At 42.8% G+C, this 8091-nt stretch overlaps 1 long non-coding RNA gene across 1 annotated transcript; it reads left to right on the plus strand.

Moving 5' to 3' along the window:
• The first annotated feature begins 1392 nt into the window (after positions 1-1392).
• LOC148779534 (uncharacterized) lies at positions 1393-6460 on the plus strand. Its single transcript, XR_016045308.1, has 3 exons — positions 1393-1478; positions 2769-4629; positions 4727-6460. It is a non-coding gene; the product is annotated as an uncharacterized LOC148779534 (long non-coding RNA).
• Positions 6461-8091: the final 1631 nt, after the last annotated feature.

Below are 8091 nucleotides of genomic sequence, written 5' to 3' on the forward strand. Positions count from 1 at the left end.
AGGCTTGACTATAATTTAGAAGTTTATGCAAAGGTGTATCACTAGTGGTGTCCAATGATATCCTTGAAAAAATGCACAACATATCTCTATTGGGGATGAGACACCTTAAGGATGCGTCTCTGCTGGGGATCATGCACATTAAGGGTAGAAAATATCCTTAGCAACGATGATGACCTGACTGAAGTGCATCATTTTTTAGGATACCTGAATCTGATGGGCTTGAGAGCGGTATTGAAAGTAGCTCTTGGATGGGTAGTATAAATCCACCAAAATTCGTTAGACTAAACCTAGTGCTTTACGGGGTTAAAAGGCTCATGGTTTGAACCTAGAGGGTTTGCAAAAGGGGTCATTGAGCTCAAGGTTCTGGGCTTCACATAACTTAGAGTTACCCACTTGGGGGGGTTAGTGTGTAGGTAAAACAAGGAGCATAGTCCCTTTGCTCACGTTGTGTCAATGTGCAAAAGTATGTGTTGAGCTCATGGCTGAACCATGAGCTCGTGTGAGAAATGGCAAATGAGAGATGAGAGTGAGCAAAAAATGAAGGTGATTGGTGCGAGGAAAGATGACGGACCCGCTTTAGGCACGAGTCTATGTAGTCGATGGTGACGGAAGAGAGACTGGGGAGCATGAGAGATAGAGGATGACAGACTCGCCTTAGACGCGGGTTCGTATATTGGTGATAGAAGAGAAAAAACAAGGGAGAATGAGAGATAAATGATGACGAACCTGCCCTAGGCATGGGTCCGTGCGTTTAGTGGTAGAAGAGAGAAGATAAGGGGGAATGAGAGACAGATGATGACGGACCCACCCTAGGTGCGGGTCCGTGCATTGGTGATAGAAGAGAGAAGATAAGGGGGGAAAGAGTGACAGACCCACCTCAGGTGCGGGTCCATGTGTTTAGTGGGTGGGGAAGAGAGAGAGAGAGACGAAAGAATGAGAGAAGGGGAGACAGACCCGCGCCTAGTCGCGGGTCTGAACATTTTGACGGAGTCGAGGGAGAAGGGTCTGCCCGGGCCTTTGTGGATCCGGCAGCCCGGCCAGGGCCCATTTTTGGCATGTGATGGGACCTTTGAACTGGGCCGAGCATGAGCTTCACAAATGAGCCCGGGTTTGCTCCGTTCTGACACCGTTTGGCAAATGTTTCTATTTTTTCCCTTGAGGGATTTTTTGAATCGAAGGGGCAGTTAAGGGCAGGGACGGTTATTTGGCCTTTTTCTTTGGCTTCCATGCTCTTCACCTTTCTTAAAATGGCACTTTCTTCCTTTGTGGACTGCTGTAGAATAAAAGAGTTGTCAGGTTACATGGGGAAGTGGTTTGTACAAAGGGTATACAAAAGGGCCAAGAGGGCTCTTTTTCTGCATTCTTCCTCATTTTCTGATTTTTAGAGAGAGAAAGTGAGAGAGACCCTTCTTCTTAGAGTAAGAAAGAGAGTTTTAGAGGGGACTTTGAGACCATGGCTAGCTCATCCCAACCGCCAGGTAACCATTTCATTCATTCTTCTTTTCTTTTATAATTTTGATGCTTCTTCATCTCTTTTTGCTTCTTCTTTGTATGCCATATTTGAAGTTTATGCATGAATAGTCTACTTTAAGCATAATTATGATAGTTTTATCATCCTTGAGCAATTTTTAAGCCTTCTTTGAGCATGCTGGGCATATATTGCATCTTCATTTAGCATCTTGAGCATACCTTGAGCTTCACGAATGATCACGAACATGTCTGGGCATCACGAACCTCTCAAACATGTTTGTCACAAATATTTATTTTAAAGCATCACAAATCATAAGCATGGCTTTTGAATACCATGAGTAGTTTAGAGCTTCACGAATGTCTTTGAGCACTTCGAACATGTCTAGACATCACAAATTTTTCCTTTGAGCACTATGACCATGCTCTTGTGTGTCGTAGACATCATCAATGTTTCTGAGCACCATGAATATGAGCATCACGGATGTCTAGAAGATCACGAATTTTTCTTTGAGCACCCCGAATATTTCTTGAATACCCCAAATATTTTTCACATACCCAAATATTTCTTGCATACCCCAAATACTTCTTGCACATCAAGAATGTCTTATTTCGAGCACACTTGAGTGTCATGAATATTTCTGTGAGCACCATGATCATCCTGAAGCATTTTCTTTAGGCGACCTTTCACATTCCCATGCAACCTTTCCTTTCCCATCCTCTTTCATGCATGCTTTAACATCCAAAGCATCTTTTGTAGCATTTTCATGTACCCCTTGTATTCCAAGTGCATTTTTGCATCACAGTCTGATATTTTTCAGCACCTCCACTGCATAGTTATGCATCCTTAGACTCCATTGAGCACTCGTAAGAACTGTTATGCATTTTCATGCATCTTCTGATGTAGTTTAGGCATAGTTGAGCACAGTTATGCACAATAATGTATCTTTTGAGCACTTCCATGCATAGTTATGCATTTTTTGAGCATAGTCATGCATTTCTACACATTTCCATGCATAGTTTTGCATCTTTATGCATTCTTGGGCATTTCTATAATAGAAAAGGGAGCTCTTCAGGGTCACTTTTTGCGATGGGCTTTGACCCATGGACTTGTGATTCTTAGAATCTCTTGGGTGCATTGGACATGCCAAACACCTTTTCTATCAACCCTCTGCATATGTGGGAGATGCTGCTCAAAATTTCTTAATGCTCTCTTTTCTTCCTTCACTTGAAAACCCTTATCATATTGCACTGTCATTTTGCTCAATTGCTCACTTCTTTCATTTGTGCTTCTTTTGCAGTCAAAATTCTTGAGGTAAGTCATTTACCTTGCCTTAGAGAATTGGGCATTGATTCCTATACGGGCGCTTCTTTCACAAGATCCACTACCCTTGGTGTTCTTCACATCACTAAAAAATTGGAATGGCCCTTGAGCGTCACATATATAGGTGAAGACGCTCGGTCTTATCTTTATGAAGGTGCAAATGGTGAACCTGTGATTCAGGGTGATGGTGTACCCATGTACCATTTTCTTCACTGGAATTACGATTCAAGTGAAAATCTTCCCACTTTAGGGAAAAGAATGATGGAGAAGAAGGGGTTGCATCGAGCATCTGGTGGGCTCCTATTTTAAGGAAAGCACCAATACATGCAGGGGTATAGCAGATGGACATTTGATGTCCTTCGATCGCATGCTAAGGACTTAGAGTCTTGTGCTCTTCTGTAACTTGTCAATGCTCAGCTGAGTACTATGACAGATGCTCAAATACAATAAGGGCCCTCATGGAGACTTGGTATTTTAAGTGCAACAACTGGCTCCTTGATCATGGTGAAGGAGGAATCACCTTCCTTAACAAGTACTTTAATGGTAGGTTGCACCTGCTGGGGGCCATATATGAAGAGTTCATCCCCAATAATGGGGTAATTTTTGGAGCCCAACCTATCAATGGTGAACCGCCTCCTTCAGGTGTTCGTGAGTTGTTCGAAATCTACCAACTCCTACTTTCAAAGACCAACTCCACGATAGTGCATTTCAATGCATGGAGGGATTTTTTTCATGGGAACCGTCACAACAAAGAGGAACCCAATTCCAGTACCATCTTGGATGACGATGAACAAGAGGTGAAAGTAGAGACCAAGGACCCTGTGACCCCTCCCAGAAGGTATGAAAAGGGTCATGTATACTTGGTTGTATATCTCACTCTCTTTTTATGCAAATTCGCACTCCCAAGGTCAAGGAGTAATGCCATCCACCCTGGTTGCTTCTTTGTGGTCTGCAGGCTTGCTCAAGAGCGTTAGTATGCCCTGGCTCAACCAGTCCTGTGTAGCATATACCACAGTTTGGGGGAAATCGCCCATGGTAAAGCAGCATCTAGAGATAACAAGAGTGAATTTTTTGACGGGGAGGTTCTTCCTGTCCGTTTCACAACAGCCTTCCCTATCCACTATATATTTGGATGGCTCTTACCGTACTTCCCTAAGAAAGAATCTCCTTATGCACCTGGAGCATACAAAGTCAATGAAGACTTGTCGAGGTATACTTGCCTCAAAATGCTGAGGATTACTGGGATGAAGGTCAAAGTCAGAGGACCCGGCGAGGCACACCGATTCCTTGCTAACATATCTTTCTTCTCTCATGGGAGCCCCTTCCCTGTAGGTGGCCTCACTGATCAGGTTTATACTGACGCTTTTGGCAAGGTCTTCGACAAGCATACCACTGAGACCCAAGAAGCCATGTATCTCCTTATTGTTAGGGGATGCATTTTGCCTTATAGGGGTGTCGGAGCTCAAAATCTTGAAGGCCATTTGCCCCACAGATTTGCCTGCCAGCACGTCTTGGACCAAGGGTGCTCTTTCTTAGTGCTTTTCAAGAATAGATATGGGAAGAAGGGCTCTCAATAAGACCATGATGCTTCAGGTGCAAATCGTGAATCTTGGACAGATAGCAACTTGAGAATGGCTTGGGAAACCTGCATTGCTCTTACTAGTTTGAGCAAGTTTGTCATCCCTCATTATGGTTGCATAGGCCATGCTACTGAAGTTTATTGGAGGTGTTCCACCGCCCGCTCTTACTAGAAGACAACTCATGAATGGAAGGCCATTAATAACACCAAACATGATTCAAGGCATGGAAAGCATATCACCCCTCCAATCTTCTCCAAGGTTTGTGAACTTGATTACCCCTTAAATTGGAAGGAACTTGGTATGCCTCGATCTTTGGCCATGGATCATACTGACATCTAGTATCTTTCTCTTGAAGGTGAAATTAGGTATTTATTTGATGACCTTTTCTCTATCTTCAAGTGGACTAAGGGCCGTGCGATCCCTGGTTATGAAGGTCTTCCTGTTCAAGACCTCAATGCTTTAATAAGGAGTGGTTCACATTTAGCTCTAGCTACTAAAGCTCGCTATAAATGCCCCTTGAAAGTCAGGAGATGAGGTAATTCCAAGAAAGGAGCCAAGAAGAAAGGGATAAAGAAGAGGGACGTAGAGAGCCCCGAACCCAGTAACACTACAGAGCCTGAGGTTCGTAGAAAGATCACCCGATTGAGCAAGAGGGCTCTATCAAGTCCAGATGCATTCCCTTTGGTTCAATATGCTTTGAGTGAAGCAGCTGATTTACCTATTAAGCCCAAGAAGCGCGCAAAGACGAAGGCTTCACCTAGCCCTACTCTACGATATGAGGTAGTAGCTCCCATTCATGAGCCAATTACTACTACTCTTGAAGTCGTCATAGCTTGACCAGGTTCATCTAGTCAGACTTCTTTCAGCTTGAGCTGTCAATCAGAAAGTGTTACTCCCCGTATGGTAGAAATAAAGCCACCTATTTATGGTAGCCCAACTGAATCTGAAATAGTGCCACCTGAGATAGTGCAGCCTTCGACTCTCTCATCACTGAGTCAAGGAGACTTTCTTTGCATTATTATTGAAGAGGGAAATATTCTTGAATATGATACTGAAGCAATCAGTGTGGCCCTAGATATTGAGATGACAGCTTCAAAAGTGCACATTTCAAAAGCAAAGCCCCAATTTCAACCAGATATTTCTTTAAGTAAAACACTGGAACTTATGGTTGTCCCCACTCCATAAGTGCCAACTTCAATTGTTCCAGATGTAGAGCCTCCATCCGAGTTAGAAGTTCCTTCTAGTGAGTCCCTGGCCCTCGTGCCTCAGAAGCCAGCTATCATTGTTGCAGTTTCACCTCTTGCTATGGTTAGTTCTTCATCACCATATTGAATAGGAAGGCTTTGTTGGTAGAGAACTTTCTACGGTCAAGTCTTCAAGGGGAATGCTCCCCCCAATATTGTAACTGAGATTATCACAGTCAAGGACAGTGCTACTACTTTGAGGGGTGTTAGCTATGAGAAGGAGACTTTTGATTGATTCGGATGTCTTTTGAATGACTTTGAACGATGGAGAGTCGAGGCCTTGCAACGAGAATCTAAAGTGCAAGAACTATGTGGGGCTCACCTGGCTTCCTTAGAGGACTCCTTAGCTCAGCATCAGAGTCTCATGATAAGCTATAATGAGAAGAATACCTCTCTCCTTGCTTATCAGGAAATCTTCAAGAATGAAGACACAACCTATCTTGCAAAGATAAAGGTTGTAGAGGAAGAGATGGCAAAGTTGTAAGCTTATCTCCACAGATTGAAGACCGAGTGGGATCAGAAGAGAGCAGAGGCTCAAAGCAAATCTCAAGAGTTAAAGAAGCTGAACTCTGAGATGGCATCGACCAGCATATTGTCAAGTTAGATAACCCAAGCGATCTCCAACCTTAAAGAGCAGATCAAGATGGCCTTGAAGCACTCAAAAGTGTTGAAGACAAAGATTCGTGAAGCCCTTAATGATTTCTAGGGGCTCATAAATTCTTTACCCTCTTGCTTGCTTTATCTTCTTCTTTTGTCATTCCTTTTGTGGAATTTGGATAACTGTAACCACAAATTTTGTAACCTTCTCATATATGGAATGAATGCCCTTTTTCTTTCACCTTTAACTTGTCCGCTTCTCTTGCTTTTTGGTTTGCAACCTTCTTTTATCCCATGTGACCGACCTTGTCTCCTTTAGAAAGGGGAAGTAGACAAATTTGGAGGCTTGCTTCGCACGGAAGCATATCTGGTCTCTGTCATATGTGACTTGAGAACCCTCTTGGGTTTTCATCCAATTCCTTGCGGTATGTGCCGTTCTTGGTTTTCACTAAGACCTCGTATATAGTTTTTTTTGTGGCACTTTTTCCCATGGTTTTTACATCATATCTACCATTTTACATTTTTACTTACGATTCCCTCATGGGTTTTCATCGTGCTTGTTTTTTCTCTTCTTTATTTTGACATATTTTGCTTGTAATAGTTGATGATACTATTACACCCGTAATTTATTTTTTATTTTTTCTTTTATTTGACTCTTTTACCCGTGATACCATCGTGGGTTTTCATTATGTCCATCTTTTTTAGGAGGCAACTTTAAGGTCATGCCACCGTGACCACAGGGAGGTATATTTAAGGTCATGCTGTCGTGACCATCGATTTGGTGTGTTTTAAGGTCATCCACTAAGACTTATTGGAGGCAAGTTTAGGGTCGTGCCTTCGAGACCATAAAGTTGGTGTGTTTTAAGGTCATCCACCAAGGCCCAATGAATGCAATTTTAAGGTCGCACCTTTGAGACCGTATGTGATGCAGTTTAACATCATGCCATTAGGACGTGTGCTACGCAGTTTAGGGTCTTGCAGCGACCGGTGCCACGTAGTTTAGGGTTGTGGGGCCTGAACCATTGCCACGCAGTTTAAGGTCATGTGGCTTGGACCAATGCCACGCAGTTTAAGGTCGTGCAGCTTGGACCGTGGTATGTGAGTAATACTTTTTCAAATATCTCCTACTAATTGGGGGCATAGCTTCCTCACCTTCAGCATTAACCAATACATAAGCCCCATTAGGAAAAGCTTTCTTCACTATGAATGGCCCCACCCATTTTGGTTCAAACTTCCCCTTTGTTCGACCATGAGTAATAATTGGTCTTCTTACTGTCAAGACCAACTCTCCTTTAACAAATGACTTCATTTGAATCGACTTATCAAAGGCCCGCTGCATACGGTTCTGTGAATCTCAAGACTTTGTTGTGCTTGCAGCCTCTTTTCGAGTGCATCAAGCTCTTGACAATGGATAATAGCTTGTTCTTTATCCGTCATCCCATAAGGGAGGGCGATTCTGAGCGAAAGCAACTAGATTTCCAAAGGTAACACAGTCAGCCCCATATACTAAAGAATAGGATGTTGACTGAGTTTGACCCTGAGCTATAATACGATAAACCCATAAGATTTCAGGAAGTCTTGCATGCCAATCCCTTTTTACTTTTAGAAATGGAATTTCTCAAGGCATGAAAAAGGGTTTTGTTAAAAGCTCAGCCAAACCATTAGCTCTTCGATGGTACATGGTAGAATACTTCCATTTAAACACAAACTAATTGACCAGATAGTCTATATGAGGGCTTCGAAACTAAGAACCATTGTCTAAAGTGATTTGGTCAGGCACATCGAATCTATAGATAATATTGTGGCACAAAATTGGCCACTGTAAGTCCTAGGACTTTCTTAAGAGGGATGGCTTCAGCCCATTTAGAGAAATAGTCTA

This window comes from Amborella trichopoda, chromosome 12 (assembly GCF_054954075.1).
Source record: "Amborella trichopoda isolate Santa Cruz 75 chromosome 12, AtrichopodaSantaCruz75HAP2 v2.0, whole genome shotgun sequence".
In the NCBI taxonomy this organism is placed as follows: Eukaryota; Viridiplantae; Streptophyta; class Magnoliopsida; order Amborellales; family Amborellaceae; genus Amborella; species Amborella trichopoda.